Source organism: Pelophylax lessonae (genome assembly GCF_965119305.1).
Source record: "Pelophylax lessonae genome assembly, chromosome: 2".
NCBI lineage: Eukaryota > Metazoa > Chordata > Amphibia > Anura > Ranidae > Pelophylax > Pelophylax lessonae.
This window is the reverse complement of record NC_138769.1, coordinates 393,886,377-393,904,192: the sequence shown is the minus strand read 5'-3', so window position 1 is coordinate 393,904,192 and position 17,816 is coordinate 393,886,377. Positions and strand designations below refer to the sequence as shown.

The window sequence follows — 17,816 nt, the reverse complement described above, 5'->3', positions numbered from 1 at the left end:
ACACCCCAAAATACATTCTGCTACTCCTCCTGAGTATGGCGATACCACATGTGTGAGACTTTTTTACAGCCAGGCCACATACAGAAGTCCAACATTGAAGTAGCACCTCCAGGCGTTCTCGGAGCATAAAATACACTTTTCATTTCTCAACCACCTATTACACTTTTGAAGGCCCTGGAGCACCAGCACAATGAAAAAGCCCACTAAATGACCCCATTTTGGAAAGCAAACACCCCAACGTATAATCTATGAGGCATAATGAGTCTTTTGAACATGTCATTTTTTTCCAGAATCTTTCGGAAAATGTGGAAAAAAAATGAAAACGCATTTTTTTTACACAAAGTTGTCCATTTATAAGATATTTCCAACACATAGCATGTACATAGCAAAAATGACACCCCAAAATACATTCTGCTACTCCTCCTGAGTATGGCGATACCACATGTGTAAGACTTTTTTACAGCCAGGCCACATACAGAGGTCCAACATTGAAGTAGCACCTCCAGGCGTTCTCGGAGCATAAAATACACTTTTCATTTCTCAACCACCTATTACACTTTTGAAGGCCCTGGAGCACCAGCACAATGAAAAAGCCCACTAAATGACCCCATTTTGGAAAGCAAACACCCCAACGTATATTCTATGAGGCATAATGAGTCTTTTGAACATGTCATTTTTTTCCAGAATCTTTCGGAAAATGTGGAAAAAAATGAAAACGCATTTTTTTTACACAAAGTTGTCCATTTATAAGATATTTCCAACACATAGCATGTACATAGCAAAAATGACACCCCAAAATACATTTTGCTACTCCTCCTGAGTATGGCGATACCACATGTGTGAGACCTTTACGCAGTCAGGTCACATACAGAGGCCCAACATGCAAAGACACATAGCATGCACATACCATGAATTACCATGAATTACACCCCACAATACATTCTGCTGAGCAAAGGGTAAACAAAAGCTTACCTGTAGTTTTAGAAGCGCAGTTGTCCACAGGAGTTGAGTCCAGGCAGCAGGCAGGGACTTGGTCAGCAACAGTGCATGCAATTCTCCAGGCAAGGATACCAGTCCAGTGTCAGTGCATGCGGCAGGCATGATGGCAGTAAGTCCTGCAGGCAGAAGTAGGGCCTCTGTCGGGATAGAATGGGGACAGGGGTAGAGGCTTCTCCCACCCAAATCGCTTTGAAGCCTCCGGGATCCAGACCCTAATCTGAGAAGAAGAAAAACAAGAAAAATTGTTTTCTTCATCCAGAAAAACATTTCTGGTCCCCTCACATATGCGAGACCCCTGTGGTATGAATCCCACTACTTCCAGAGGCAGGCAAAAATCGTGGTCAAACAGTCCAGGGTCAGTTCCAGAGCAGGCAGAGGTAGGTACAAAATCGGCAGGCAAAGGCGTGGTCAAATAACAGTCCAGGGTCAGTTCCAGATCAGGCAGAGGTATGAACAGAATCAGCAGGCAGAAGCATGGTCAAAAAACAGGCCAGGGTCAGTTCCGGAGCAGGCAGACATAGGTACAAAATCAGCAGGCAAAGGCGTCGTTGTATAACAGTCCAGGGTCATTTCAGGAGCATACAGTGGCATAAGGGGTGAAAGCGGAGGACTACGTTTACCATACTAATAATTTAGACAAGTATGGTAACGGCGGAAACAGTCGTCTACACAGAGGCCTGGTTGGGAAGGACACTGGGGACAATAATAGCGGGTGTCTTTTCGAATTCCTGCCTTGGTACACACCCTACATTTTTTCTGCCGTTTTTGGTCTCTTTGTGTGGGAGGGATTTTACTTGGAAAATGGCGTTCAGACAGTCTGCTTATTACGTCAGATCTAATGTTTTCTGGTGGGCCGTTTGGAAATATGAGGGTTGTGAAGATTTCCTCCAGGTAATAAAGGAAGGGTTGGGGGCTTTCGGTGGATTTGCGGTATAAAATGTAGGAATTGTATATGGCCAAATGAAAAATAAAAATTGCTACTTTTTTGTACCAATGATAGGTACGTCTTGTGGGTAGATAGGGTTCCATCATTTGGTCGTTGAAATCCACTCCCCCCATGAATAAGTTGTACTCATGTACACATGTTGGCTTTCGGACTGGGCCATTCCTTCGTCGGGATTCCACATAGTTGTCATTGTGGATCGAAGACAACATGTACACGTCTCTTCTGTCCCTCCACTTCACAGCCAGAACTTCCTCATTTCTCAGACTCGCCGTCTCCCCTCTTCTCAGCTTGGTGTTTACTAGCCTTTGAGGAAAGCCTTTCCGTTTTTTTTCGGACCGTGCCACATGCAGGAGTCTTCTTTCTGTGAAGGTTTCGGAACAGGGGCAAACTGGTGTAGAAATTGTCTACGTACAGGTGGTAGCCTTTTTCAAGGAGGGGGTAAATGAGGTCCCAAACGACTTTCCCACTTGATCCCATGTAGTCCGGACATTCAGGGGGATGCAGCTGGGTGTCCTTCCCTTCGTACACCCTGAAGGCATAGGTGTACCCTGTGGCTCGGTCACATAGTTTGTAAAGCTTCACCCCATAGCGGGCCCGTTTGCTGGGAATGAATTGTTTGATGCCCAGCCTGCCGGTAAATTTAACAAGGGACTCATCCACACATATATTTTGGTCTGGGGTAAATAATTGAGGGAATATTTCTGAAAAATAATTTAGAAGTGGCCGAATTTTGAACAGCTTGTCAAATGCTGGGGAATTTCGGGGAGGGCACTGGGTATTGTCGTTGAAATGGAGGAACCTCATGATCATCAGATACCTGGCCCTGGGCATTACTGCAGAGTAGATGGGCATATGGTAGATTGGTTTGGTTGACCAATATGCTTGCAGTTCGTTTTTTTTATTGAGTCCCATGTTGAGGGTGAGGCCTAAAAATATCTTGAACTCCTCCACCGTTAGGTCTCTCCACTCAAAGGGACGGGAATAAAAAGATGTGGGGTTACTCTGGATAAATTGATGTGCATACAGGTTGCACTGGGCCACAATGGACGTCAGCAGGTCCTCCGTAAAAATTAAACGGAAGTAGTCAATTGGGGCAAAGTTCTCAGTGTTGACCTGGACTCCTGGCTGGGCAGTGAAAGGGGGGATGATGGCTTCTCCTGAGTTGGGAGGAAGCCATAGGGGGTTCAGAAGGGCATAGGGAAGGCTGGCGTTGGTCCTAACCCTTTGGGGGCGAGGTGACACCCCACTTGAGCTTGGCCTTTCTTGCCGAGGCACTGTGGTGCTGGTGGATGGCACTGCGGAGCTGGTGGATGGCACTGCGGAGCTGGTGGATGGCACTGCGAAGCTGGTGGATGGCACCGCAGAGCTGGTGGATGGCACTGCCTCCTCCTCACCAGAACGCCTTCGTTTGGCAGGCGGGCAGTATTCCTCCTCGTCGGAGTCGGTCTGCGTCCCGCTGCTAATGACCGGCTCGTAATTTACTTCGGAGTCAGACTCTGACTCCGAAGATTCCGAAGCAGAAAGCTCCCTGTCCATGTCCTCACTGATTATATTGAAGGCCTCCTCGGCTGAGAAAATTTTTTTTGCCATCGTTGGTGACACTGATGGGCACGGTGACACTGATGGGCACGGTTAAACTGGCTCACTGATGGGCACTGTGATGGGCACACTGATGGGCTCTGTGGGCACACTGATGAGCACACTTATGAGCACTGATGAGTGCTGTGGGCACACTGAGCACTGGGCACACTGATGAGCACTGGGCGGCACTGATGAGCACTGGGCGGCACTGATGAGCACTGGGCGGGCACTGATGGGCACACTGGTGGGCACTGGGCGGCACTGATGAGCACTGGGCGGCACTGATGAGCACTGGGCGGCACTGATGAGCACTGGGCAGCACTGATGGGCACACTGGTGGGCACTGGTGGGCACTGGGCACACTTATGAGCACTGGGCGGCACTGATGAGCACTGGGCGGCACTGATGAGCACTGAACGGCACTGATGAGCACTGGGCGGCACTGATGAGCACTGGGCGGCACTGATGGGCACACTGGTGGGCACTGGTGGGCACTGGGCACACTTATGAGCACTGGGCGGCACTGATGAGCACTGGGCGGCACTGATGAGCACTGGACGGCACTGATGAGCACTGGGCGGCACTGATGAGCACTGGACGGCACTGATGAGCACTGGGCGGGCACTGATGGGCACACTGGTGGGCACTGGGCGGCACTGATGAGCACTGGGCGGCAGTGATGAGCACTGGGCGGCACTGATGAGCACTGGGCAGGCACTGATGGGCACAGGTGGGCACACTGGTGGGCACTGGTGGGCACACTGGTGGGCACTGGTGGGCACTGATGAGACTGGGCACACTGATGGCACACTGATGGCACACTGGTGGGCACACTGATGGCACACTGGTGGGCACACTGGTGGGCACACTGGTGGGCACTGGTGATCACTGGTGGGCAATGGTGGGCACTTTTTTTGCACTTACGATCTCTCCTCTCCTCACACTGCAGTCTGTGTGTGAGGAGGGAGAGCTGGCAATGAGTGATGATCTCAAATGTTTACATTTGAGATCATCTCTCATTGGATGCCTCGATCGTGACGAATGGCCGCTGTGATTGGCCATTCGTCACGATCTGTGATTGGCTGTGTCCAAGGGACACGGCCAACACAGATTATCCCCGGTGCGCGCTCGCGGGAGCGCGCGGGGAGTCTGTTACTACCGAGGCAATGACAGATGATCTCATATGTTTACATATGAGATCATCTCTCATTGGATGCCTCGATCGTGACGAATGGCCGCTGTGATTGGCTGTGTCCAAGGGACACGGCCAACACAGCTTCTGCCCGATGCGCGCTCGCGGGAGCACGCGGCGGGCGTGTTTATGGGAGGCCGTTTAAAAACGGCCTCCCGAAAATTCAAGTCCGCGCTGCAGCCGTATATAGGCTGTAGCGCGGATGTGAGAAGGTTAATACCACTTTAAGATGACACTGTCCCTTCAAAGCTAAAGTTAGGCCAAAGGCTTTGTTGCATTCAGTCTGTCCTGTGAGAATAGGAATAGGGGAGGGAAGACATGCAGCGGGCACAGAGCTGGATTGATAGAAGACTCAGGTAAGTGTTTGGGGGGAGGGAAGGGGGGAACTAGTGGAAGATTTTTTTTAACCCTTTTGCAGGTAATGCATTTTAACTTTAGAACCACTTTATGGGAAATGCTGGCTGTCACTGTAGTGCTGAAAGTCTGTGAAAAACCTGTTTAAAGCCCCGTACACACGAGTAGAAATTCGGCCGGGAATTTCGTCCGACGACCAATCTGCCGTTTTTCGGCTTGTTAGTATGGTGCTTCCGACAACCGACTCCGACTTTTCGGCTGAAAAAATCCTGGTGTGCAGGCTATATAATTTTTTCATCTCATTAGCATAGATTTTGATGGGGAAAAATCTTATGAGCAAGACTAGGCATGCTCAGAGATGAAAGAACACAAAGAAAGCAATCCAACACATGACATCACTTCTGAAGTAGAATTCTGTCGTGCGGGACAATTCGTGTGCAGTCTAGAGCACATTCCAACCAACAGACACCACTCTGGACAAAAGACGGAGGACCGGTCGGCGGAAATTCGTTGCGTGTGTACGAGGCTTAAGTTAACAGTCAGCATTTCAATTGAAGTATGTATTCAACTACACCAGATGGGATATCAAGGATGCTATATTATTTTTCATTATCACATGTGAAAACAAAGGTCATGTCCTGCTCCAAATAGTTGTACCCACAGCCATTCAATCATGGGTGCCAGCTTGTTTAGGCAGCATATCAATATTATGCAGAAAAGAAAAGAGCTGCACTCCTGTTCAATACTTGTGTATTTATATAAACAAGTTCCTTATACAGTACATAGATAATCAAACTGAGCTCCCTGACAGATTTTGCTTAGGATATGTTTAATTGTAGAGTCCCTATGATTAAACTTATGTAGCCAAGCTGGGATTATTGTATATATAAAAATGGTGTAAATATATTAAAATTAAAATAAAATGCAGCGCTAAAATGCAGTCCAGAGTCTATCTGGATATTATTAAAAGAAAAGAAATAACAAAAAAGTCCACTTTCTTGACACCTCGATGTGCAACAGCAGGACAAAAACTTGGTGTGCAGACAGAAGACATGCACCTCCACCACATGGATCTGCGAGCCTCTTACCAGAAATTTAGATCACTGCTCTCACAGTGATCTAAAGAAGCCTTTAAAATCCAAAGGAATTTTACTAGCAGACATCCGGCTCCAGAATCTTCACATAAGATACATATGGCTAGTAAGCAGTGTATTTTGCCCTTGCAGGAATCCCATGCGACAGATGGTACCATAGAAAATAAAAGGACCAAAGGTGCAATACTTCTTGAACATACAATTTATTATGATAGAAGTATAATGCACTCACCTAAAAAAGTTTATTTATTAAAATGTTTTAGGCCATCTGGTCTGAATATAGACCTAGATGTCAATTCATTTATAAATAATAGTTAAGTGACCTAGTTACCTTTATTTTAATTTTTATTATGATTGTATGATTGTTTAATTGTAAAGTTTCTTCCGACTTGTGACAACTAGCGCAGACTTTAGAGGGACTCTGACGATATGGGATTACTCATGTTAACACATGAGGACTATGTCATATATCCTTTGAACATTTTTATACCATGTTTGCACAATATATTTTATTTTTTATATATTTTATATACATTTTATAGATTTTGTATATAAGCGCCAATATACTTATATTGAGGTTACACATGTGCCAGTTTTCTGTCGGCATGTAATAAAGGGTTAAATTTAGACCTATGACCCCTTTCTCCCTTTTGGGAGTTATGTTTGGGTTTATTGTGGGGTTAAATATATTACCTCAAAAATTCCCTCTTTTTTAATAGGTTTTGAGCCTTCATATCCGGGTAATTATCATAGGGAGAAAAATTATATATATAATATATATATATCTATATATATAGATATATATATATAGATATATTTTTTCCCTTATGTAGAACTGTTTTACTTTTTCCTTCATTTATTTGATACACAGTACCGATTTCCTGGCTCCATTTGTTTTCCGATCCATTACCTCTGCGATCCAGGAAGTTCTTTTTCCGGCTCCAGGGGAGTTTACAGCACGGTTGAGTGGATACCCACACCCACTTCCTGTGCCGTCTACATATAAGTGCCGCTCAGTAAAGGCAGACAACGCCCCCTGATGATGTAGGGTTCTACGAAACATGTAGGTGGAGTCCGTGTCTGCGTCTGACGTCACAAGCCGGAAGAGCTCCGATGCCGCGGCTGTATCACATCACTACACATCGGTTTGAGAGTTTTTTTTAAGGCCTTTTTAAAGATACATTCTTGGTGAGTGCATTATACTTCTATCGTAATAAGTTGTATGTTCAAGACGTATTGCACCATTGGTCCTTTTATTTTCTATGGTACCATCTGTCGCATGGGATTCCTGCAAGGGCAAAATACACTGCTTACTACACCTTCCAGACATATGTATCTTATGTGAAGGTTCTGGAGCCGGTTGTCTGCTAGTAAAATTCCTTTGGATTTTAAAGGCTTCTTTAGATCACTGTGAGATCACTGTATTTATCACTGTATCACTGTATTTAGTGTCACTTGTAACCCTAATTTGCGCTTACGCTAAGCCCAAATAGGTTTAGGCCACCGCAATCTATCCCCTAATAAACTTTTAACCCCTTGATCTCCCCCAGTTAACCCCTTCACTCCCTATCACACAGTGCACTAACAGAGGCGGCTCTAGGCTTTGTGAGGCCTTAGGCAAAATTTAGACATGAGGCCCCACTGAATCCCTTTGCAGAGGTTAAGGAGAGAGAGAGAGAGAGAGAGAGAGAGAGAGAGAGACAGAAGACCCCTCACATCAGAGTACTTACTGGGAGACAGGAGAGACAAGGGAGGGACTGGATAAATGGATGGATGGATCAGGCTCAATCTTTCCTCTTCTGGCTGCTGGGCTTCAAACTTCCCACTCAAGCATCCCTTGGTGGGCGAGCACAGGGGGAGAGGGCAGGAGGAGGAGGATCAGAAGGAACTGTAAGCACTGGCTTTGCTGAGCGGCTGTATCTTGCTGTGATCAGGGCCGGTGCTAGACTATTTTGCGCCCTAGGCAAGACCAGCTAATTGCGACCCCCCCAAAAAAAAGAAAAAATCTAAATAAATTCACTAATACTAGCACCAGAACTCCTGCATAACATTAAACTGATGACCTATAGGGTCTTTTCGTGTGTGCACCCATGAAACAGCAAAAAACTTCAGTATCCTATATTTTTTCATAGGCAACACTCAATAAGCTCTTACATGACATCAGGTTAGTGTTATGCAGTAGGTCTGATGCTAGAAATATTGCTGTCAGTCTGGCGTGCGCAGTGATGCATAACATGTGCAGGGCAATCACATGCATTTTTTTTGTGTGTGTGTGTGTGTGTGTGTGTGTATCTTGGGGGGGGGGGGGGCATTAGACAGAGGACCAATAGCCCCCTATGTGGTAGCATATATGTGACAGGTTCTCTTGATTAGACAGAGCCAGGTGGACAGGAGAGGGAGGGTGCAACCAGGTGGAGGGGAAATGCAGGAGAGGGCAGAGCCAGGTGAACAGGAGAGGGGGGGGGGTGCAGCCAGGAGGGGGCTGGACAGAGCAAGGCGGGCAAGAGAGGGGGGTGCAACCAGGTGGAGGGGGGAGATGTAGCCAGGTGGACAGGAGAGGGGGGAGGGTACAGCCAGGTGGGGGGAGGACAGAGCCAGGTGGACAGGAGAGGGGGGGTGCAGCCAGGTGGGGGTAGAAAAGAGCCAGGTGGACAGGAGAGGGAGGGTGCAGCCAGGTGGAGGGGGAATGCAGCCAGGTGGAAAAGAGAGGGGGTTGCAGCCATGTGGACAGGAGATGGGGTGCAGCCAGGTGGACAGGAGAGGGCAGAGCCAGGTGGACAGGAGAGGGGGGTTGCAGCTACAGAAGGTGGCGGGGGATGCAGCCAGATTGACAGGAGAGGAGTGTGTAGCCAGGTGGGGGGGGGGCAGAGCCAGGTGGACAGGAGAGGGGGGAGGGTACAGCCAGGTGGGGGGGGGGCAGAGCCAGGTGGAAAGGAGAGGGGGGTTGCAGCTACAGAAGGTGGCGAGGGATGCAGCCAGATTGACAGGAGAGGAGTGTGTAGCCAGGTGGGGGGGGGGGCAGAGCCAGGTGGACAGGAGAGGGGGGAGGGTACAGCCAGGTGGGGGGGGCAGAGCCAGGTGGACAGGAGAGGGGGGGTTGCAGCTACAGAAGGTGGAGGGGGGATGCTGCCAGGTGGCCAGGAGAGGAGTATGCAGCCAGGTGGGGGGGGGGACAGAGCCAGGTGGACAGGAGAAGGGGGGTGCAGCCAGGTGGAGGGGGGATGCAGCCAGGTGGGGGGATGGACAAAGGGCCGGTGCAGGAGAGAGAGGGAAGAGGAGAGAGACTGGTAAGTCAAAGTGCTCACTCACTTGGAATGGTATCGGGTGCGGGATGTTATTGAAGCTGCAGGCATGCTGGAGGTGGAGAGGACAGAACAGAGGGGAATGGATCCTCTCCACCTAGGACAATTGCACTTCCCGAACCATCACCTGAGCACAGTGACAGAGCAGACAACAGAGGGGTTATCGAAGGAGGGAGGGGGGAGAAGAGAAGCAGATGAATGGGTTTTCTGAGTCCCTTACCTTACATAGCAGGTGGAAGACAGAGGATGCAGCATGTCTGAGCAGAGGGCAGAAGCTGTCCAACTTTTCATTTAACAGGCAGATGATTGGTTGCTAGGACCGCCCATACTAACAAATCACAAGCTTTTTAACTTCCTGCCTTCTGCTCTGACATTCTGTCTTCTACTTGCTGTGTAAGAATTAAATTGGTGGCGGGGGAAGGATGAGACACATAGGCAGTCTTCCATTAAGAGATACCACAGCACTTGTCACCTGTGACCTGAACATACTCCTCCTCCCCCTCCAGCCTCGCGTACATGATCAGGGCGGGCCAGGCGCACTCATCTTGGAAGTGGCAGCACCTTCTCCCCTACTGGGGGTGGAGATAGGGGCGGGGAGGGAGTTCTCTGTGTCATCTTATGCATGCAGTCCGTCTGGCAGCACAGCTGAAGTGCTCACTCCTTACCGCCGCATGCAGCCAGCGCTCCGGGACCCCACGCTGTGCTGATGGCAGGGTGATCCTTGTTGCCAGGCTCAGAGGCGGCTCTTTAACTAGGAAAATTAGGCGGCTGCACAGCCCCTGTGAGTGCGAGGCCTTAGGCGACCGCCTAATTTGCCTAATTAAAGAGCCACCTCTGTGCACTAATATATACAGTAGATCAGATAACTACTGATCACTGTATTAGTGTCACTTGTGACCCTAATTTGCGCTTGCGCTAAGCCCAAATATGTTTAGGCCACCCGTCATCTATCCCCTATAAAGGGTAACCCCTTGATCTCCCCCAATTAACCCCTTCACTGCCCTGTCACAGTGTTCACTATATACAGTGATTACCGATCACTGTATTAGTGTCACAGGTGACACTACTTAGGCTAGTTAGCGTAAGGGTCCCACCACACCACCGTTATTTAGCGTCAGTTAGAGTCAAGTACACTAACACACATACACACACACCTCCATTACTAGTATAGTGTTTGAACAGATCAATATCTGATCTGATCAGAACTATACTAGCGTCCCCATAGTTTAGTGTTGCCAAAATGCAGTGTTTGCACAATCAGCACTGATTCCTGCCAGCACCTGCATTTAGCCCCTCCACCCAGCCCACCCTACCCAGGCAAGTGCATTAGTCAATAGATTACTGTCACTTCCAAAAAACACAAATCACACAAAACCGCTGCGTTAGCAGAGTCAGGCCTGATCTCTGCTAGCACTAGCAGTTTTTTTTTTTGTAGCGACCAAATAGTCCTTGACAACCAGGTGCTTTTTTACCTGTTAGTCACACTACTGTACGGGTAAATTTAGTTACTAAAATGACCAAACGTTGGTACAGTAGTGCAGAGGCCTACAGTATACTGACCATGTCAGATGACAGCAATGGGGAAGCCTCACTGGCAGAATCAGGGTCAGTATATGAACCTGTAGACAGCAGCGGCTCCCTGACAGATAGCTCCGACGACAGAGGGGTCCCTGCTAAGGTCAGGCGTACCCGACCCCATTCTGGAGTTGCTGAGATGCAAGAACCGGATGTTTCTCGTATGCAGCAGAGTGCCAGTACTAGTGCTTCCCCCAATGGCTAGTAAATTCCCCACTGAGTCTGGGGGAGAGAGCCTGCTTGAGGTGCGATGAATTGCTTGCAGTGAAGTAGAGGGACAAACATTTTCGTTCTGTCCTCCATTCACACAGACACGGCAGTCGAAATTACTACGGTCAGCGGTGTTGTTGTTGAGAAGCCCCTCTGTGTCCACGACTAAAACCGTAAAATGGAAGGGGTGGACTACAATGACCAGATGATGGGACCGTACTTAATTGCCCGTAAGGCCAGACGCTGGTACAAAAAAGTGTCTGTATATCTATTTCAATTGGCTATTTACAACGCTTTTGTCTTATACAAAGCGTCTGCTGGAACATTATCCTTCTTTCAATTCCAAGAAGAGATAATCAGAGCCCTTCTGTATTCAGCTGGTGCTCGTGCCCAACTTCCCCAACAAGATGCAGCGAGGCGGCTGCATGAGAGGCATTTTCCGGAATTCCTCCCGAGTACCCCTACCCAAAGATACACCCAAAAAAGATGCCGTGTCTGCAGCAAGCGCGGATTTAGGCGTGACACCCGTAATTATTGTCCCGACTGTCCTGACCGACCTGGTCTTTGCCACGGTGACTGTTTCCATCGCTACCACACACTAGTGGATTATTAGTGTAGGATACAGCACGGCACAGTTTAGGGCACATTTACACAGGGTCTCAAAAGATGTTCGATGGCTATCGTCATTTTGAGAGACCCTAACCTGGAACCTGGAACTCTAACGTTGAAGAAAAAAAAGTGTAAAAAAAATACATAAAAACATAAAATAAAAAAGCCAAAAATAGTTGTCGCCTAAGTTATTTTTATGTTCTTCTACACTTCCTACTGTACTTTTACTGTACTTTGTTTGTTTTTGATTCTTTTGTTAACCTGTTTCTCTTGCAGGTACCCATCGGCTGCCACACTGATTTATATATTCTGACACAAACAGCATTTGCGCTCAGCATATATGGATACTTCTGATGGCAGCAGCTGTGGTAGGTTGATTTCACCACTGCAGTTAAAATACCTTTAGGTATACGTGGAATATTGTCATGTATACCCACCATTAAATCAGTGGGTTTGGTTGTTGGGCGGTTAATGGTGTGTAATACTACACAATATTCCTGTGGTGATTGCTGTTAGGTTCTCTTTTTTTCATTCAGGCCACAGGCTGAGGCTGCATGAAAAAAAAAAAAAAAAACCTACACTATATGCCAAACAAGGACCAGCAATGTACTGGTACGTTGCTAGACTTTGAGTGGTTATACCAGGATGATGCCTGCAGATTTAGGCATCACCTTGGTATCGTTTTTTACAGCCAGCGGTCGGCTTACATGTAAAAGCAATCCTAGCGGATAATTGGCCGCTAGACTGCTTAAACATGCAGTGGGAGGGGACTCCCCCACCCCTTCTACCGCCTTCCGCGTTTTTTCTCGGGCTCTCCTGTCCCACCAGTTAACCCGAGAGTGCAGTCGGTGGTTCAGTTATCTAACCATAGAGCTGATTGGAGATGAGAATGGCTCCAATCATCTCTATGGCCTAAGATACAGGAAGCTACGAGCATTTCATGACTTCTATTTCACCAGAAATAAACAGCGCCATTGGGAAATTGGCAAAGCATTTTATCACACCAATTTTACTGTGGTCAGATGCGTTAAGGTCAGAGAAGAGATCTAAAGTCTAAAAGACCCCATTTTGTTTTAAAAAGAGTACCTGTCACTACAGATTGCTATCATATGGGAAATTGAAATTCACTGTGATAACAATAAAAATTATAAAAAAAAAAAAAAAAAAATGAAAGGAAAGGTGTCAAAATAACATAAAAAGCCAAATAAAAAAAAAATCAAGTCCCCCTGTCCCCCCCGTGCTTGCGCGCAAATGCACACACAAGCTTTGGTCTAGTGTCATATGTAAACCACAATTGCACCATGCATGTGAGGTATCGCCGCGAACGCCAGGTTGAGTGCAGTAATTCTTGCAGTAGACCTCCTCTGTAAGTCCAAAGTGGCAACCTGTAAAGACTTTTAAAGGCTTTTAAAACTGTATGTAGTTTGTTGCCGCTGCACGGGCATGCGCAATTTTTAAACCATGTCATGTTTGGTGTCTATGTACTCAGCATAAGATCATCTTTTAAATTTTACCAAACAATTAGGAATTATATAGAGTATTTCTGCATTAAATTTAAAAAAGTGTTTTTTTACGCAAAAATTGCGTTTGAAAAATCCCGTGTGACAAAAAAAATTGCAACATCCACCATTTTGTTCTTTAGGGCCTCTGCTTTTAAAAAATATATAATGTTTGGGGGTTCAAAGTAATTTTCTTGTAAAAAAAAAAAAACATTTTTCATGTAAACAAAAAGTCACAGAAAAAGCTTGGTCTTCAAGTCGTTAGAAGAGTGGGTGATGTGTGGCTAAGATTGAGCATAAAATGCCAGGACTGTTCAAACACCCCCCCAAATGACCCCTTTTTGGAAAGTAGACACCCAAAGCTATTTGCTGAGAGGCATATTGAGTCCATGGAGTATTTTATACTTTGCCATAAATTTCAGGAAAATGACAATTTGTTTTGTTTTTTTTTTTTTACACAAAGTTGTCACTAAATGATATATTGCTCACGCATGCCATGGGTATATGTGAAATGACACCCCAAAATACATTCTGCTGCTTCTCCTGAGTACAGGAATACCACATGTGTGAGACTTTTGGGGAGCCTAGCTGTGCACGGGACCCCAAAAACCAATCCCCACCTTCAGGTTTTCTAATGGCGTAAATTGTGTATTTTACCTCTGCACTACCTGTCACAGTTTCAGAGGCCCTGTGATTTCAAGATAGCATAAAGCTCCCCCAAATGACCCCATTTTGCAAAGTAGACACCCCAAGCTATTTGCTGAGAGGCATGGTGAGTCCATGGAATATTTTATTATTTGCCATAAGTTTTGGGAAAATTATTATTTCTTTTTTTTGTTTTTTTTTTTAACACAAAGTTGTCACTAAATGATATATTGCTTACACATGCCATGGGTATATGTGAAATGACACCCCAAAATACATTCTGCTGCAGTACAGGGATACCCCATGTGTGAGACTTTTTGGCAGTCTAGCCCCGTACAGGACCCCGAAAACCAATCCCCACCTTCAGGCTTTCTAAGGGCGTAAATTGTTGATTTCACTCCTTACTACCTATCACATTCTTGAAGGCCATGAAATGCCAAGGTGGCACAAACCCCCCCTTCCCCCCAAATAACCCTATTTTGCAAAGTAGAAACTCCGAGCTATTTGCTGAGAGGCATGGTGAGTATTTTGCAGCTCTCACTTTTTTTGTAAAATGATGAAAAAACAGGAAAATGCATTTTTTTCCCTCTTTTTTCAATTTCCAAAACTTTGTGACAAAAAGTGAGATCTGCAAAACACTCAAAATGCCTCTCTGCAAATAGCTTAGGGTGTCTACTTTCCGAAAAGGGGTCATCGGGGGGTAAGGGGGGGCTGTGCTGTCTTGGCATTTCATGGCCTCCGAAACTGTGATAGGTAGTCAGGAGTGAAATCAACAATTTACGCCCTTGGAAAGCCTGAAAGTGGTGATTGATTTTTGGGGTCCTGTACTCGGCTAGACTGCAAAAAAGTCTCACACATGGGGTATCTCTGTTCTCAGGAGAAGCAGCAGAATGTATTTTGGGGTGTCATTTCACATATATCCATGGCATGTGTGAGCAATATATCATTTAGTGACAACTTTGTGTAAAAAAAACAAAAAAAAAATAATATATTTCCTGGAACTTGTGGCAAAATATAAAATATTCCATGGACTCACCATGCCTCTCAGCAAATAGCTTAGAGTGTCTACTTTGCAAAATGGGGTAATTTTTGGGGGGGGGGGGGGTTGTGCTATCTTGAAACTTTAGGGCCTCCGAAACTGTGACAGATATTGCGGAGGTGAAATGCACAATTAACGCCTTTAGAAAACCTGAAAGTGGTGATTGGTTTCGGGGTCCTGTACACAGCTAGGCTCCCAAAAAGTCTCACACATGTGGTATCCCTGTACTCAGGAGAAGCAGCAGAATGTATTTTGGGGTGTCATTCCACATATACTCATGGCATGTGTGAGCAATTTATCTTTTAGTGACAACTTTGTGTTAAAAAAAAAAAATGTAATTTTCCCAAAACTTGTGGCAAAATATAAAATATCCCATGGACTCACCATGCCTCTCAGCAAACAGCCTGGGGTGTCTACTTTCCAAAATGGGGTCATTTGGGGGGGGGGGGGTTTGTGGTATCTTGACATTTCAGGGCCTCCTAAATCGTTATAGGTAGTGAGAAAATGCAATGAAAAATGTACGCCCTTTGAAATCCTGATGGTGGGGATTGGATTTCAGGGTCCCGCACACAGCTAGGCTCCCAAAAATTCTCACATATGTGGTATCCCTGTACTCAGGAAAAGCAGCAGAATATTTTTTGGGGTGTAATTACACATATACCCATGGCATGTGTGAGCAATATATCATTTCATTATCAACTTTGTGTAAAAATAAAAAAAATTTTTTTTTTTTAGTCATTTTTCAAACACCTGTGACAAAAAAATGAATTATTCAATGAGCTCAAAATGCCTTCCAGGACATTCCTTAGGATGTCTTCTTTCCAAAAAGTGGTAATTTGTGGGGGTTTTGTACTGCCCTGCCATTTTAGCACTTCATGAAATCAGATAGGCAGTCAGAAATTAAAAAGTGAAAAGCAAAAAATATTGCGCTAACCATAAAAAAGCTGCTACACCAAACAACTGACAAGAAAATTGTGAATAGCAAAATGTGGAAAAAAGTGCAGCGCTAATAAATACTAGCAATATAAACGTGTATATATATAAACCAAGAAAGGTAAATACAAATAAATAGCAAAATGAATAAAAGTGAACATCAAATCAACTGTCCCATATGTGAAGTGAAAAAAACAGTCCACAACGGTGATAATTGAAGTGCTCACTGGATCCCAACACCAACAAGATATAGAGATATAATGTGCTCACCAGAACGATAGGACTCAAAATGCCATATAGCATATGAGTCAAATCAGCTTGTTGTACAATGGATGGATAATCCGAAAGGGATGACTGAGGTCACTGATGTTGAGGTGAAGAGGTAATAGCAGATATGAACCGTCACACCAGAGAGGCTCTCACTCCGTCAGATGGCCAGAAAGGAACCAAAAAACAAGGGAGCACAAAATAGTGTAACACTGCTAAAATTTTAATTAAATAAAAATACACCAAATTGCACTTACAAACATCTCGTGGTAAAGAGCGTATACAGATGCAAAGGTAGGCTGTCAGCAGCGTGGCCTTGACGCGTTTCAGCATAAATGCTTTTTTCAAAAGATAGTGCACTATCTTTTGAAAAAAGCATTTATGCTGAAACGCGTCAAGGCCACGCTGCTGACAGCCTACCTTTGCATCTGTATACGCTCTTTACCACAAGATGTTTGTAAGTGCAATTTGGTGTATTTTTATTTAATTAAAATTTTAGCAGTGTTACACTATTTTGTGCTCCCTTGTTTTTTGGTTCCTTTCTGGCCATCTGACGGAGTGAGAGCCTCTCTGGTGTGACGGTTCATATCTGCTATTACCTCTTCACCTCAACATCAGTGACCTCAGTCATCCCTTTCGGATTATCCATCCATTGTACAACAAGCTGATTTGACTCATATGCTATATGGCATTTTAAGTCCTATCGTTCTGGTGAGCACATTATATCTCTATATCTTGTTGGTGTTGGGATCCAGTGAGTCAGAAATTAAAGCTGCGTAAATTCCAGTATTTACACCATAGTTTGTAGACGCTATAACTTTTGCGCAAACCAATAAAAATATGCTCATTGAGATTTTTTTTGTCAAAGACATGTAGCTAAATACATTTTGGCCAAAATATATGACATAAATTGAGTATATTGGATATTTTTTTAAAAGACAAATTTGAAAATGTCATTTTTTCTCAAAATGTTCGCTCGCTTTTTATTAATATCGCAAAAAATAAAAAACGCAGAGGTGATCAAATACCACCAAAAGAAAGCTCTGTTTGTGGGAAAAAAAGGACATAAAATTTAGTTTGGGTACAGCATTGCATGACCGCGCAATTGTCAGTTGAATTCGCGCAGTGCCGAGTTGAAAAAAGTGGCCTGGACGTTAAGCAGGAAAATGGTTAAAGGGACAGCGTACAACTTGGGGTTGTTACACTTGGATTATAGTTATTGCAGTCACAACTGATGATCATTATAGTCACTCTCATTTATTTTATATACTGTTTGTGAATTAAGCATTTACCTGGGTGTCGATCTTCTAGGCTCCACCTCTATTATTGGGGTTTAGAGGAGTGACACCACATCAATGGTTATTTAAGTATTTTTGATATGTCTTATGCAGTTATTTGCTTTACTCATTTCATTCCAGTAAACAGTTAAACTGGTTTCTGTTGTGTTGAGTGTATTCTTACCAGAACTATAAAGAAAATGACTGAACCTATAGTGCCTAGGGGGTTGGACATTTGTCAGGGTCCAGGGAGTGCAGAGAATATACCACAAACCAGCAGCCCTCAAGGGGGTC

At 45.3% G+C, this 17,816-nt stretch overlaps 1 protein-coding gene across 1 annotated transcript in view; it reads left to right on the top strand.

Moving 5' to 3' along the window:
- LOC309548128 (multidrug and toxin extrusion protein 2-like) overlaps nt 1–17,816 on the top strand; it is a gene marked incomplete at both ends in the record, with an annotated part of 383,785 nt that overhangs the window by 254,081 nt on the left and 111,888 nt on the right. The window lies entirely within an intron of this gene.